Source organism: Sus scrofa, chromosome 12 (genome assembly GCF_000003025.6).
Source record: "Sus scrofa isolate TJ Tabasco breed Duroc chromosome 12, Sscrofa11.1, whole genome shotgun sequence".
Lineage (NCBI taxonomy): Eukaryota > Metazoa > Chordata > Mammalia > Artiodactyla > Suidae > Sus > Sus scrofa.
In genome coordinates this window covers 21,986,229-22,000,514 of record NC_010454.4, presented here as the reverse complement: position 1 = coordinate 22,000,514, position 14,286 = coordinate 21,986,229, and positions in this window count along the sequence as shown.

Genomic DNA, 14,286 nt, shown 5'->3' with positions numbered 1-14,286 from the left:
GATTTGACGAAATGCCAAAGACCAAAGCGTTTATTACTCTGACGTCTAAATGTTTGAGTGTGTTTCTTTTCTTTTTTTGCTTTTTAGTGCCGCACCCGCAGCATATGGAGCTTTCCAGGCTAGGGGGCGAATCGGAGTTGTAGCCACTGGCCTACACCATAGCCACAGCAACGCAGGATCCAAGCCATATCTGCGACCTACACCACAGCTCAGGGCAATGCTGGATCCTTAACCCACTGAGCCAGGCTAGGGATTGAACCCTCGTCCTCATGGATCCTAGTTGGGTTTGTTAACTGCTGAGCCACAAAGGGAACTCCTGAGTGTGTTTCTTCTGGACTCCTCAATCCACAATGTTAAAATGACAGAAAAAAAAAAGTCGTTGCCCTTATCAGATGCTAGAAAAAAAACTGTGCAATTTGAATGACTATAAATTCCATCTGAACCACCTCCTTCCAATCAATATTCCCTGAGTTTCAAGTCTTGACTTGGCCATTTGCCAGTCTTGTCTTGATGGAGGCAATTTCGCAGGTGCTTTCTTTTCCTCTGCTCAGAAAAGGGAATGAAAATAACAGTGTTACCTCAGAGTGGTGGGAGAGGATTATAAGACATAAAGTGTTTAGTAAGCTAGCAGTATCCAAATCAGGAAGCAGGGATTTTCCTTAGGTGGGCGGGACAATTTGTGGATTTAATCCCTCCCCCAAATAAATCAGGAACACCAGTTGTTAAATCATCTCAGCATAGCCAATGCCCACAGTGCTGGCAAAGCCGCAGGGAGGGCCAGTGAGGAGGGGGTGTGTTGTGGCAGAAAATCAAGGATGGACGTGTCCCACAGGCTAAGGTCCCTGGAGCTTGGCATTGCTCTGGTCCCTGTGCCCTGGTCTCCTGGCCTCTGGTAGTTTCTGATCCCATTCTACTCACCACATGTCTTGATGACAGGAAGGCAACCTCCGTGCCTCCAGGCACAGGAACATCAGGGTCTCAGAGCTGTTGGAGGGAAGCCTGTCCATTAGCTTCTGCCCATCCAGAAGGCTGACCAGGCCCTGGGCTCCAGGGCCAGCCTGTCATTCTCTGAAGCGTCCATAAGACAGAGGATGGCACTGACAGAGACCAGCCATGCTGCCTCCACCTCCTGGAACACAGAGGCCCCAGGTAGCAGGGGTGGGTGGGCATCCTTCCTCAAGGATGGCAATCCAGCCCCTGCCTCTCTTGGTCTCCACCTTGTAGCTCATCCCAGCAGTTCCCTGCAAGACCCATCTGGGGATGAGGCGATAGGAATTTAATACATAGCTCTAGCCCTATTTTCTGGTACCCAAGCTTTAAAACTCCCCTGCATTTTAGCCTAACCCTGACTTGTGGGTCTTTGGACCTGAAGCAAAACTGTGGAGGCAAAAGGACTTTTGGGAGTTCCCCTTGTGGCTCAGTGGGTTAAGAACCTGACTAGTATCCATGAGGATGCAGGTTTGATCCTTGGATCTGGTGCTGCTACAAGCTGTGGTATAGGTTGCAGATGTGCTGGGGCTGTGGTGTAAGCTGGCAGCTATAGCTCCGTTTTGACCCCTAGCCTGGAAACTTCCAGATGCCGTGGGGCAGCCCTAAAAACAAAACCAAAACCAAAAGCAGAGGGCTACATGAGATAGGGAAGCACCTAAGACTACCTCCTGTCGTCTGGCATAGGATGGCCTTGTGATGGGGTGGGGCCGTGGGGGCGACCTTCTCTTCTGGACACTCGCGGTTTCTCTTTTAGCCCTTCCTCTTTTCCAGAGCCTCTCACAGAGGATCCTATAGGAATTGAGGCGGGGAAGAAGCAAGTCTGGAATGGGTGGGCCTGGGAGGCATTGTTCCCAAAGAAGGAGTTCCAGGTACCAGCTGCTTCTAGTCCTGGGGGGGCCAGAAGGGAGTGGGAGCAGTTCTGAGAGAGGGAGGCCATCATCCTCATTTTCCTCCCCACCCCCACTGCTCTTTCTTTTTTTTCTTTCTTTCTCTCTTTTTTTTTTTTTTTTTTAGGGGCTGAATCTGGGGCATGTGGAGGTTCCCAGGCTAGGGATCAAATCAGAGCTATAGCTACCAGCCTACACCAGAGTCATAGCAACGCCAGATTCAAGCCCCTAGTTCTGCGACCTTCACCACACCTCATGGCAAAGCCGGATCCCGAACCCACTGAATGAGGCCAGGGGTGGAACCTGTGTCCTCATGGATACTAGCCGGGTTTGTTACCACTGAGCCACCATGGGAACTCTGCCTACCCCCAGTCTCTCCCAAGTCTGCAGGGGCCCACACTGGATACTCTGGACCTCCGCCCCATCTCTACCCCAACCTGCGGGGGTGAAGTTGAGTACCTGAGTCAGACTCCTGATTTGCTGGATGTATGACCTTGGGCAAGTCACTTGGTTTCACTGTGCCTCCATTTCTTCATCTAAAATGGGGATAATGGGAGTTCCCGTCGTGGCGCAGTGGTTAACAAATCCGACTAGGAACCATGAGGTTGCGGGTTCGGTCCCTGCCCTTGCTCAGTGGGTTAACGATCCGGCGTTGCCGTGAGCTGTGGTGTAGGTTGCAGATGCGGCTCGGATCCCGCGTTGCTGTGGCTCTGGTGTAGGCCGGTGGCTACAGCTCCGATTCGACCCCTAGGCTGGGAGCCTCCATATGTCGCAGGAGCGGCCCAAGAAATAGCAACAACAACAACAACAAAGACAAAAAGACAAAAAAAAAATAAATAAATAAAATGGGGATAATGTATGCATCTGCCCACAGGGAGAGATGACACACGTGAAGCGCTTAGTGCCTCGCTTGGCAAATAGGGCTCAAACCATGCTGGCAGGCGTAACCTCTACTCCTTTTCAAGAGCTTCCTCCCTGTCAGGTTTCCAAGTCCATGCTTCTAACACCAGTTCAAAATTGCTTTCTTCCTGGGAATCTCCAAGGAATCCACTCAGACCATCTTTTGGTTTTCCTTTTTTTTTCTTTTTTCTTTTTGCTTTTTAGGGCCACACCTGCCGCATATGGAGGTTCCCGGGCCAGGGGTCCAATTGGAGCTACAGCTGCCGGCCTACACCACAGCCACAGCAACACAGGGTCTGAGCCTCCTCTGTAACCCCCACCACAGCTCATGGCAAGGCCAGATCCTTAATCCACTGAGCAAGGACAGGGATTGAACCCACAACCTCATGGTTCCTAGTCGGATTTGTTTCATTTGTGCCAAACCATCTATTTGTTTGTTTGTTTGTTTAGGGCTTTTTAGGGCTGCACCTGCGGTATAGGGAAGTTCCCAGGCTAGGGGTCTGTTTGGAGCTACAGCTGCCAGCCTATGCCACACCACAGCTCAGAGCAATGCTGGTTCATCTGACCCACTTAGCAAGGCCAGGGATCAAACCTGTATCCTCATGGATACTAGCCAGATTTGTTTCCACTGTGCCACAACGGGAACTCCTTGTTTGGGGGGTTTCTTTTTTTTTGCTTTTTAGGTTGGCACCTGTGGCATATGGAAGTTCCCAGGCTAGGCTTTTGCTTTGTTTTTTTTTTTTTTTTCTTTTTTAACTGAGTCTCCCTGGAGATGTTTGGAGTATATCTACATATGCGGATGAGTTCCTCTCTTATTTCCTCTGGCTGTTGTTTCCTTCCTTTCCATGCAGTGGTGGGGGAGGGGGCTCTATCCTCCAGCTGGGAACCCCCCCTTGAAAGGACAGGATTTCTTTCCTTCAGTGGGCTGAGGAAGCTGGCTGGGCTGAAAATGTGCCTCTGGGTTTGGGGAATGGAGCTGGCTAGGCTGGAGCCCGCTAGGCATTCCTCAGTGACGGTGGGCCAGGGCCAGGGTACTGGGGTCGGGAGGGCTGGGCCAGTAGGTCCGGTTTACCTTGAGGTTAATGTTTGGCAGAGTCTGATCAGATCTTTTCACCGGGATACCAGCCGTGGGTTGGAGGCAGCCAGGGAAGCCCCGAATGCCCCATACAGTTCAGCATCTCCCTGCTGGTGGCACAGCAGGTCTGCTCCTTAGACTGTTAACCTCAGGCAAAGGGACATTGAGGCTGGCCAGACAGAGCTGGGAAGAGAGCAAGGGAGGTTCCAGTGGGGAGCAGCTCAGAACCAGAGATTAGGCCTCAACAAGCCCACTCCGGGGTTCCCCTCAGCAGTGTGGCAGGCCAGTATCTATCACAATGTTAAGAGTATACACATTTTATGACTCAGCATTTTAACTTCTAGGAATGTAGATATACTCTTACAATTGTGCAAAGATATATATATATACACATAATTATTGCAATACTGTTTTTATTAGAAAAGAAGGAGTTCCCATTTTGGCTCAGTGGGTTAAGGACCTGATGACGTAGTCTCCATGAGGTTTGATCCCTGGCCTTGCCCAGTGGGTCAAGTATCTGGCTTTGGTGTAGGATGGCAGCTACAGCTTCGATTGGACCCCTAGCCTGGGAACCTCCATATGCCATGGGTGCAGCCCTAACACAACCAAAAAAAAAAAAAGACTCAGATCCGGTGTCACCTCCTGAAGCTCTTTCTTACCACTCTGGCTCCACTCTGTTTTCTTGACATTCAAGTGCATTTCTCTCTATAACACATGACTGTGTGGTGTGTTTACCTGCAGGCCTCCCTCTTCAGATCACAAGCCCTTTTGAAGGCAGAGAGGGATTGCCTGTGGCTTTGGAATCCTCAACATCTTGTCCAAGGTCCTTTATTCCTGGGAAAGGCTCTCTCAGAATGGTAGGGTCAGTACTACCATTGTCCACCTGGGGGCAGCATACCCAGCGGCAAAACTGGCTGGTGCAGGAGTGCAGGACTCTAGAGGCAAGGCAGGAGCAAAGTCAAACACTAAGGTGAAGAAACACTAATGTCTCTGCTTGCGCCCCCGACTGGAAGCTAGGACCCATCATACCAATAATTTGCTCCATTCTCTGGGGATTCAGAGAGTAGCTCAGTACTCATTGCTGATACTGGCTGAACCGCCCTTAGGGACTCTGGGCTGTCCTGGAGCATCTGTGCCTTAGACTCAAAGATGCAGGGAGGGAGTTGCAGGAAGAAGGGCAGAAGGCGTCAGATGTAAGAATCCCAGGAGAAGCTTCTCCTGAGTAAGGCTACATACCCTTGAGGGGAAAAGGGGAGGAGGAAGAATTCTCCACTAAGGCAAATGAATTCTGCTTCTAACTGGAAGGTCGATAGAAAGTTATCAGCCCCATCGATCTCATTCACAAGCCCCCTTGCACCCCTATGTTCATTGCAGCGCTATTCACAATAGCCAAGACATGGAAACAACATAAATGTCCATTGACAGATGAATGGATTCAGAAGATGTGGTACATACACACAATGGAATACTACTCGGCCATAAAAAAGAACAAAATAATGCCCTTTGCAGCAACATGGATAGAATTAGAGATTCTCATACTAAGTGAAGCAAGTCAGAAAGAGAAAAACAAATACCGTGTGATATCACATATATGGAATCTGAAATATGGCACAAGAGTTCCTGTTGGAATGAATCTGAGTAGTAACCTTGTGGTGATGGGTTTGATCCCTGGCCTTGCTCCGTGTGTTGCACATCTGGGATTGATGTGAGCTGTGGCGTGGTTTGCAGAGGCTGCTTGGATCCTGCGTGGTGTAGGCCAGCAGCTGTAGCTCTGGTTCGACCCTGAGGCTGGGAGCCTCCATGTGCCATGGGTGCGGCCCTAAAAAGCAAAATAAATAAATAAATAAATAAAATTAAATATGGCACAGATGAACTTATCTACAGAACAGAAACAGACTCACAGACCTGGAGAACAGAAACAGACTCACAGACCTGGAGAACAGACTTGTGGTTTCCAACAGGGAGGGGGAGGGAGTGGGATGGACTAGAGTTTGGGGTTAGTAGATGCAAACTATTACATTTAGAATGGATAAGCAAGTTCCCTTTGTCGCTCATTGAAACGAACCCAAACAGTATCCATGAAGAGGTGGGTTCGACCCCTTTCCTCGCTCATGGATCCGGTGTTGCCATGAATTGTGGTGTAGGTCACAGATGCAGCTCGGATCTGGCATTGCTGTGGCTGTGTGTAGGCTGGCAGCTGCAGCTCCGATTCGACCCCTGGCCTGGGAACCTCCATATGCCGTGGGTACAGCCCTAAAAAGTAAAACTAAAATAGAGTGGATAAGCAATGAGGTCCTTCTGTATAGCACAGGGAACTATATCCAGTCACTTGTGATAGAACATGATAGAATATAATACGAGAAAAAAAATATAAAACCGGGTCACTTTGCTGTACAGCAGAAATTGACAGAACATTGTAAATCAACAATAAGAAAGTTAAAAAAAAAAAAAAGCCCCTTTCCTCCTACCCTTGTCTCAGATGTTGTGTTCTTTCCGGATCCCTTCTAGGGATGGGGTGAGGTGGGGGTGCTTAGCAGAGAGGGAATCAGCTTCACCCTGTCCTCTGGAAGCAGAGATGGGCAGCCACAGGGGGTCTCAGTAGATCCCCTCCTGCAGCTCGCCGTCAGGGATACTGGGAGGCAGAGGGCATGTGTGGGTGTGATGATGGTGGTACAGGAGGCAGGAGGAGGAGGGTGGCCGTCCCCTCCAGCCGGAGCACGAGGAGTGAAGGAGAGCAGAGGAAGGAAGGAAGGAGGGGACCTCCGGGTGTTGCAAACGACTTAAACTTTGAGCAAACAGATGCGAGAAGGGAGGGTGAGGAAGGCATCTGGAATCATTTATCCAGAGAAAAGAAAGATATTTTCACAGGCTTCGCTGACATAATAAAAAGCGACACGTCCAAGATCACAGAATTCCTGGACTGTTGAAGTTCTACGACAGACACCGCCTCCTCAATTCATCTTTAATGGTGGATGGTGGGAGTTGAAAGGCAGACTTGAGGATTTTCCTTCAGGGAGGAAGAGGAGCTCTGAGAGAAAGAGGGGATGGCAGCCATGCAGAAGGGGCGCTTCTGTCCTGTCCTCCTAGGGAGATCCGTCTGAGCATTGACGACCTTTCCAGGTGGACCTGGGGCTCCAGGAGGCCCCTCTAAGCCTATGGGACAAACCTGGGACCCCTATGGAACTTCCTTCTCCTTTTTGGCCCTGTACCGGGAAGGGGGTAGGACACAGGATGGGATGAGCTTTCCAACCGTGGGGCAAGATGCCCAAAGAGAGAGAGGTATCAGGGGTGGGGTGGGGTAGAGGGTCTGGGAACTAACACAGCTATTTCTCAGCATCTGTTACGTGCCAGACCACACAGGGATGTGGGGGACACAGGGTCTGACCTATGAACAGCATTTATTGTGGGGTAGGATGGAGATGGGGCGCTAAAAAAAGGAGGGAGAGCGTGGAGAAACGGAAGAGGAGGAGAGAAAGGCACAGTTGTCCATGTCTAGTAACTCACAGTCTAGGTACGGCCATAGGACTGCTAGAAAAAGGATGGCTAAGAAGCTCCGTGAAAGTGAGCAGTCTCCTGAAGGAAGTTAAAAAGGGTGTTGGGAGTTCCCACTGTGACTCAGCAAGTTACAAACCCAACTAGTAACTATGAGGAGGCAGGTGTGATCCCTGGCCTTGCTCAGTGGGTTAAAGGATCCGGCATTGCCATGAACAATGGTGTAAGTTGCAGACGCGGCTGGGATGTGGCATTGCTGTGGCTGTGATGCAGGGCTGCAGCTGCAGCTCTGATTCAGTCCCTAGCTGGGAACTTCCGTATGCTGCAGGTTCGGCCCTAAAAAGCCAAAAAAAAAAAAAAAAAAAAAAGGGTGTTGAAGGATGTGGCAGGGGGGCGGGGAATAGAGGAGCCTGGGGGCCAAGGTGGGTGGACTTGGCTGGCTTGGCTGGTCTGGAGGAAACTCTCACCCATAGGGCCTCTGCTTCTTCCTGAGCACCGTGGGAGCCAATGTTGACTTGACAGCCTTGGAGGACCCTGTGGCTCAGGAAGGCCTGGGGTCCCCAGGGTTCCTGGGATTCTATTTGTCCCAGCCCCCAGGTGTCCAGGGTAGTCCTAGGAGTCTTCATGACCAGGGTATCCCTGAGGTCCTGGGGGTTCTGGAAACCACTGGCAGCCAGGAGAGCCACTGAGCCCAATTCCAACCTATACGTAGAGGAGAGGCAGGAGCAGCAGAGGTGAACCACAGAAGGACGTGTGTGTATTTTGGGTGGCGGAAGGCAACGTGGCCAAGTCCGGAGCCCTGATGGGAGCAGAAAGTTACTAGAGGGTCAGAAATTTTGGTCCCATCCTCGACCTCCAGGGAAGGGAGAAAGGCTAGAGATTGAGTTCAATCACCAATGGCCAATGATTTCTTTATTTTTTTAATTTTAATTTTTTTTTGTCTTTTTGCCATTTTCTTGGGCTGCTCCCGAGGCATATAGAGGTTCCCAGGCTAGGGGTCGAATCGGAGCTGTAGCCACCAGCCTACACCAGAGCCACAGCAACTTGAGATCCAAGCTGCGACTGCAACCTATACCACAGCTCGCGGCAACGCCAGATCCTTAACCCACTGAGCAAGGCCAGGGATCGAATCCACAACCTCATGGTTCCTAGTGGGCTTTGTTAATCACTGAGCCACTACAGGAACTCCCGCCAATTTTTTTTATTAAAAATTTTATTAGCTTATAGTTGATTTATAATGTTGTGCCAATTTCTGCTGCACAGCAAAGTGGCCCAGACATACATATATATCCATTCCCTTTCTCATGTTATCTTCCAACATGGTCTATCCCAACAGACTGGATACAGTTCCCTGTGCTGTACAGCAGGACCTCATTTCTTATCCACTCTAAATTCAACAGTTTGCATCTACTAACCCCAAACTCCCTTACATCCTTCTCTTTCCCCCTCCCCCCAAGTCTGTTCTCTACATCTGAGAGTCTGTTTCTGTTTTGTAGATGGGTTCATTTGTGCCATGTTTTAGATTCCACATATAAGTGATATTATATAGCATTTGTCTTTCTCTTTCTGACTCTACTTCGTATGATAATTTCTAGTTCCATCCCTCTTGTTGCAAATGGCATCATTTCATTCTTTTTTATGACCGAGTAGTATTCCATTGTGCATATGTACCACATCTTCATCCATTCATCTGTATTAATGGGCATTTAGGTTGTTTCCATGTCTTGGCTATTGTGAATAGTGCTGCTATGAACATATGGGTGCATGTCTTTTTTGAATTATAATTTTGTCTGGATATATATGCCTAGGATAGCCTCATTGATCCTTCTTATTGCCCTGCAGAGTGAAGTAAGGATGGGCACCCCCATTTTACAGATGAGGAAACTGAGGACCAGGGACGAGACACACCCACAGTTCATGGTTAATCAGGGCAGAGCTGGGATTTGAACCCTTAGCTCTGATCACAAGGGTTTGTTGCCCTAGAGCTGGGGCACCCCAACCTGAGGGCCAAGCTCTTCTCCGTGAAGGGCTGTCTGGTTTTCTCCTGGTATTGGGCCCAGCTTCTGCTGCTCTTCAGGTCATCATGCCTGGGTGGGGGTGAGCAACAGTCTGCACAGATCTTACTGGCTCCAAATACTGAGCCTCTGGACACGGAGCACGGAGGGAGTGAGAATGGGAGGAATAGAGGCGTCGGGAGGGAAGAGGATGGGGGTTATGAGATGAGGGGCTCCGGGCAGGATAGGCCTGGTGTCTGGGCCCACTCAGCCCTCTTGCTTTGTCCTCAAGTTCCCTCCACCCATCGCCAGCCATCTCTAGAACACCCCTACCTCTCAGGACAAGGACAATCAGAGATGGAGGCAGAAGAAGCCCTTGGCATGGAAATCCTGGTGGACACTGTGGCTTCTTCCTGAGACCCTCTCTTCTGGCAGCCGAGCTGGGCTCTAGGCTGCACCCCCAGCACCGGAACTATCTGATTGGTGCCAGTGCTGGAGCTGGGCAGGGAGAGAGGTCACAACTATCTCTGGGCGCATGGAACTGTGACAAGGGCAGTCTGGTAGGAGAAGGAGGTGCTCTTCAGTTTGGGGCAAAACTCTCCAAGGTTTTGCTGCCTCTGGGATGTGGTGGCGTTACCTGCTGGAGCTCGGTCATCCCCCAAATGGGTTTATTTATTTACTTGTTTATTTTTCTTTTTATGGCCACACTTGTGGCATATGGAAGTTCCCAGGCTAGGGGCTGAATTGGAGCTACAGCTGCCGGCCTACACCACAGCCACGGCAATGGGGGATCCGAGTCGCATCTGCGACCTATACCACCGCTCACTGCAATCCCAGATTCTTAACCCCATGAAAGCAGCCAGGGATTGAACCCACATCCTCACGGACACTATGTTGGGTGCTTAACACCCTGACCACAATGGAAATTCCCCTCAAATGGGTTTAAAAATCACATTCAGTTGCATGTGACCCTAAGCCAGTCTTTTTACTACCTAGAGCCCCATCTATAAAATGGGTTTCTAGGGAGTTCCCATTGTGGTGTGGTGAGTTAAGGATCAGGCACTGTCCCTGAGGAGGCAGGGGTTTGAATCCTGGCCCCATGCTGTGAGGGTCCAGCATTTCTGCAGCTCTAGCATAGGTCACAGCTGCGGCTCAGATTCCATTCCTGGCCAGGGACTTCCGTATGCTTTGGATGTGGCTGAAAAAGAAAAAAATAAAATAAAACGTGTATCTAGGGTTACGATGGTGATCAATAATCGTGATGGCTAATGTGTATCTGTGCAGGCGCTGTTCTGAGAACTTTACACGATAAGTCTCTGTAGGTGCTCGCACAGCTCTGTCAAGCTGGGCAGGCATATTCTTCCTTTTTTTTTTTTTTTTTTTTTTAATAACAGAGGGCATTTAAGGATAAGAGGGAGGGTGTCGTTTGGCTAAAGTCACAGAACTAGTAAATGGCAAATCCAGAATTCAGTGCAGGAATTTTGGCTTCAGGCTCTTCATCTCACTCACTTGGCTGGTCACGGCTAATAACTAATACTCACTGGGCACTTAATAAGCAGTAAGCATTTTATGCAGATTTATGCATTTCATTATGATACGTGCCCTATATAATAGCCACTTAATATGACAGATGCGGACACACAGGCACAGAGAGGTGCGCTGATTTATCCTCAGTCTACCGCCAGGAACCAGGCAGGCTGACTTGAGAGCCAGCGTGCTTTAAAAAGATAAAAAGAGTTCCTGTCATGGCTCAGTGGTTAATGAATCTGACTAGGAACCATGAAATTGCGGATTCGATCCCTGGCCTCGCTCAGTGGGTTAGGGATCCAGTGTTGCCGGGAGCTGTGGTGTACGTCGCAGACACGGCTTGGATCTGGCATTGCTGTGGCTGTGGTGTAGACCGGCAGCTGTAGCTCCAATTCGACCCCTAGCCTGGGAACCTCCATATGCCTCAGGTGCAACCCTAGAAAAGACAAAAAAAAAAAAAAAGATAAACAGAAAAACCTTTTTCTGTTTATCTTTTTTTTGTTGTTTTGTCTTGGGCCACTCCTGCATCATATGGAGGTTCCCAGGCTAGGGGTTGAATTGGAGCTGTAGCCGCCGGCCTACGCCAGAGACACAGCAACACGGGATCCGAGCCGTGTCTGCAATCTACACCACAGCTCACGGCAACGCCGGATCATTAACCCACTGAGCAAGGGCAGGGACCGAACCCGCAACCTCATGGTTCCTAGTCGGATTCGTTAACCACTGCGCCACGACAGGAACTCCATAAAAAGTTTTCTTAAAAAAACATAAGCGATGAGCTCTGCTCGTGGCTCAGAGGTTATGGAACCCAACTAGCATTCATGAGGATGTGGGATTGATCCCTGGCCTCGCTCAGTGGGTTAAGGATCTCCTGTTGCTGTGAGCTGTGGTGTAGATCATAGACGCGGCTTGGATCCTGTGTTACTGTGGCTGTGGTGTAGGCCGGCGGCTACAGCTCTGACTGGACTCCTAGCCTGGGAACCTCCATAAGCCATGGGCGTGGCCCTAAAAGACAAAAAGATTTAAAAAAAAATTAAAGCAAGAGTTCCCATGTGGCTCAGCAGGTTAAGAACCAAACATAGTGTCCATGAGGATGCAGTTCGATCCTTGGCTTTGCTCAGTGGGTTAAGGATACGGTGTCCCCTGTTGCTGAAAGCTGCGTCATAGGTTGCAGATGCAGCTTGGATCCTGCATTGCTGTGCCTGTGGTGTAGGCCAGCAGTTGCAGCTCCAGTTTGACCCCTAGGCTGAGAACTTCCAGATGCTGCATGTGTGGTCTTAAAAAGAAAAAAAATGAAAGTGTAACGTGCATACAGAAAAGTGTAGAAATAAGACATGTTTCCTTCAGTGAATGCTCACATAGTTAAAAGACTATGTAACTAAAAAATGAACATTATCAGGAGATGCAGTCATGGCTCAGCAGTAACAAACCCAACTAGGATCCATGAGGACTCGGGTTTGATCCCTGGCCTCGCTCCGTGGGTTAAGGATCTGGTGTGCCTGTGAGCTGTGGTGTAGGTCGCAGACACAGCTCAGATCTGGCATGTGGCTGTGGCTGTGGCATAAGCTGACAGCTGCAGCTCCGATTAGACCCCTAGCCTGGAAACCTCCATGTGCCGGGGGTTTGGCCCCCAAAACACAACACAAACAAACAAAAAACAAGCTTTACTTGTTCCCTTGAAGGCCCCCTCCAGTGACTGTTCCCACACTTCTCCCCAAAAGTAACCTCTATCTTGATTTCTAAAACCAGAGATTAGTTTTGCCTGTTTTTGAATTTTATATAAATAGAATCATACAGTAGAGATCTGTTCAATCTGCGATTCATCTGTTATTGGATGTAGCTCTAGTTTATTCAGCTATGGACTTGTCTATTCTACTATTGATTCCAATGTTTGGCTGAATAAATGCTGCTATGAATACTCTTATACATTTGTTTTGGAATACACACACACACACACTTTTTTTTTTTTTTGGTCTTTTTAGGGCCACACTTGCGGTGTATGGAGGTTCCCAGGCTAGGGGTAGAATCGGAGCTGTAGCCACTGGCCTACAGCACAGTCACAGCAATGCCAGATCTGAGCTGTGTCTGTGACCTATACTGCAGCTCACGGCAATGAGAGAGCCTTAACCCACCGAGCAAGGCCAGGGATCGAACCTGTGTCCTGGTGGATACTTGTTAGATTTGTTTCCGTTGAGCCACGACAGGAAATCTCCCACACATATTGGGTGTTTCTCAGGGTGGAATTGTTGGTTGCTTCCACATGGTTGTACAAATTTATTTTATTTCTTTGGTGTTTTTTTTTTTTTTTTTTTTTGCCACACCTGCAGCAAGTGGAAGTTCCCAGGCCAGAGAGGGTGACAATACCAGATCCTTAACCCGGTGGTGGCTGGGATGTCTGGTTTACCAGGCTGTGCCACCAGAGAACTCCACAATTTTCTTTTCTTACCAGCCTTGCAGGAAAATCCCCTTACTCCATGGTCTGGTACTGTCAATATTTAAATTTGTAACCAAATCTGGGAGTTCCCTAGTGGCCTAGTGAGTTAAGGGTCCGGCATTGTTACTGCTGTAGCTCAGATCAGTGCCGTGCCCGTGGGTTCCATCCCTGACCTGGAAACTTCCTCATACCACAAAGGCGGCCAAACAAAACAAAACAAACAAAATTAAAAAATCAAATTGTTGCCAAATCTGGTGGCTGTATAATAGTACCCATTATGTTTTTCCTTATGTATTTATTAAACGAGGTATAACAGGAAGCAAGTACTCTGTATAGCTTCTTATGGTTTGTTTTTGTTTTTTTTTTTTTGTCGTTTTAGGGCTGCACTCGTGGCATATGGAGGTTCCCAGGCTAGGGGTCCAATCAGAGCTGTAGCTGCCGGCCTGCACCGCAGCTCCAGGCAACGCCAGATCCTTAACCCACTGAGCGAGGCCAGGGATCGAACCTGTGTCCTCATGGATGCTAGTCAAACTTGTTTGTGCTGAGCCACGGTGGGAATTCTGTGTACAGCTTCTCATAATGCTGCTCTGAGGCTGGCGTGGTTATCATCCCTACATTGCAGATGAGAAACGGAGGCCATTGTGCCTCCCTCTCCGTTTCCTCTCTTGCAACCTGCTCACTTTTCCTGGGTGGGGGGAGCCTTCCCCACTTTTCTCCAGTGGTCCTGGGATGGCTGGTTTACTGGGCTTGGGAAGGCCCTCAGGCCAGGCTGTTCTCCTGGGTGGGGAGAAGAGGAAGGCTGGGGCGAAGTGGGCAGGGGTGGGGAGGGGAGGAAGGATGCGACACAAAGCCTGATGTAAGGGACCGGAGACCCTGGATCTGGACCTGGGGTGATGGGGCCGGAAGAGAGTCTGGGACTAAGCAGAAGGCACGACTGGAGCTGTTTGTGAACAATTTTGGGAGGGAGAGGGGGCGTCGTGCAGCTGG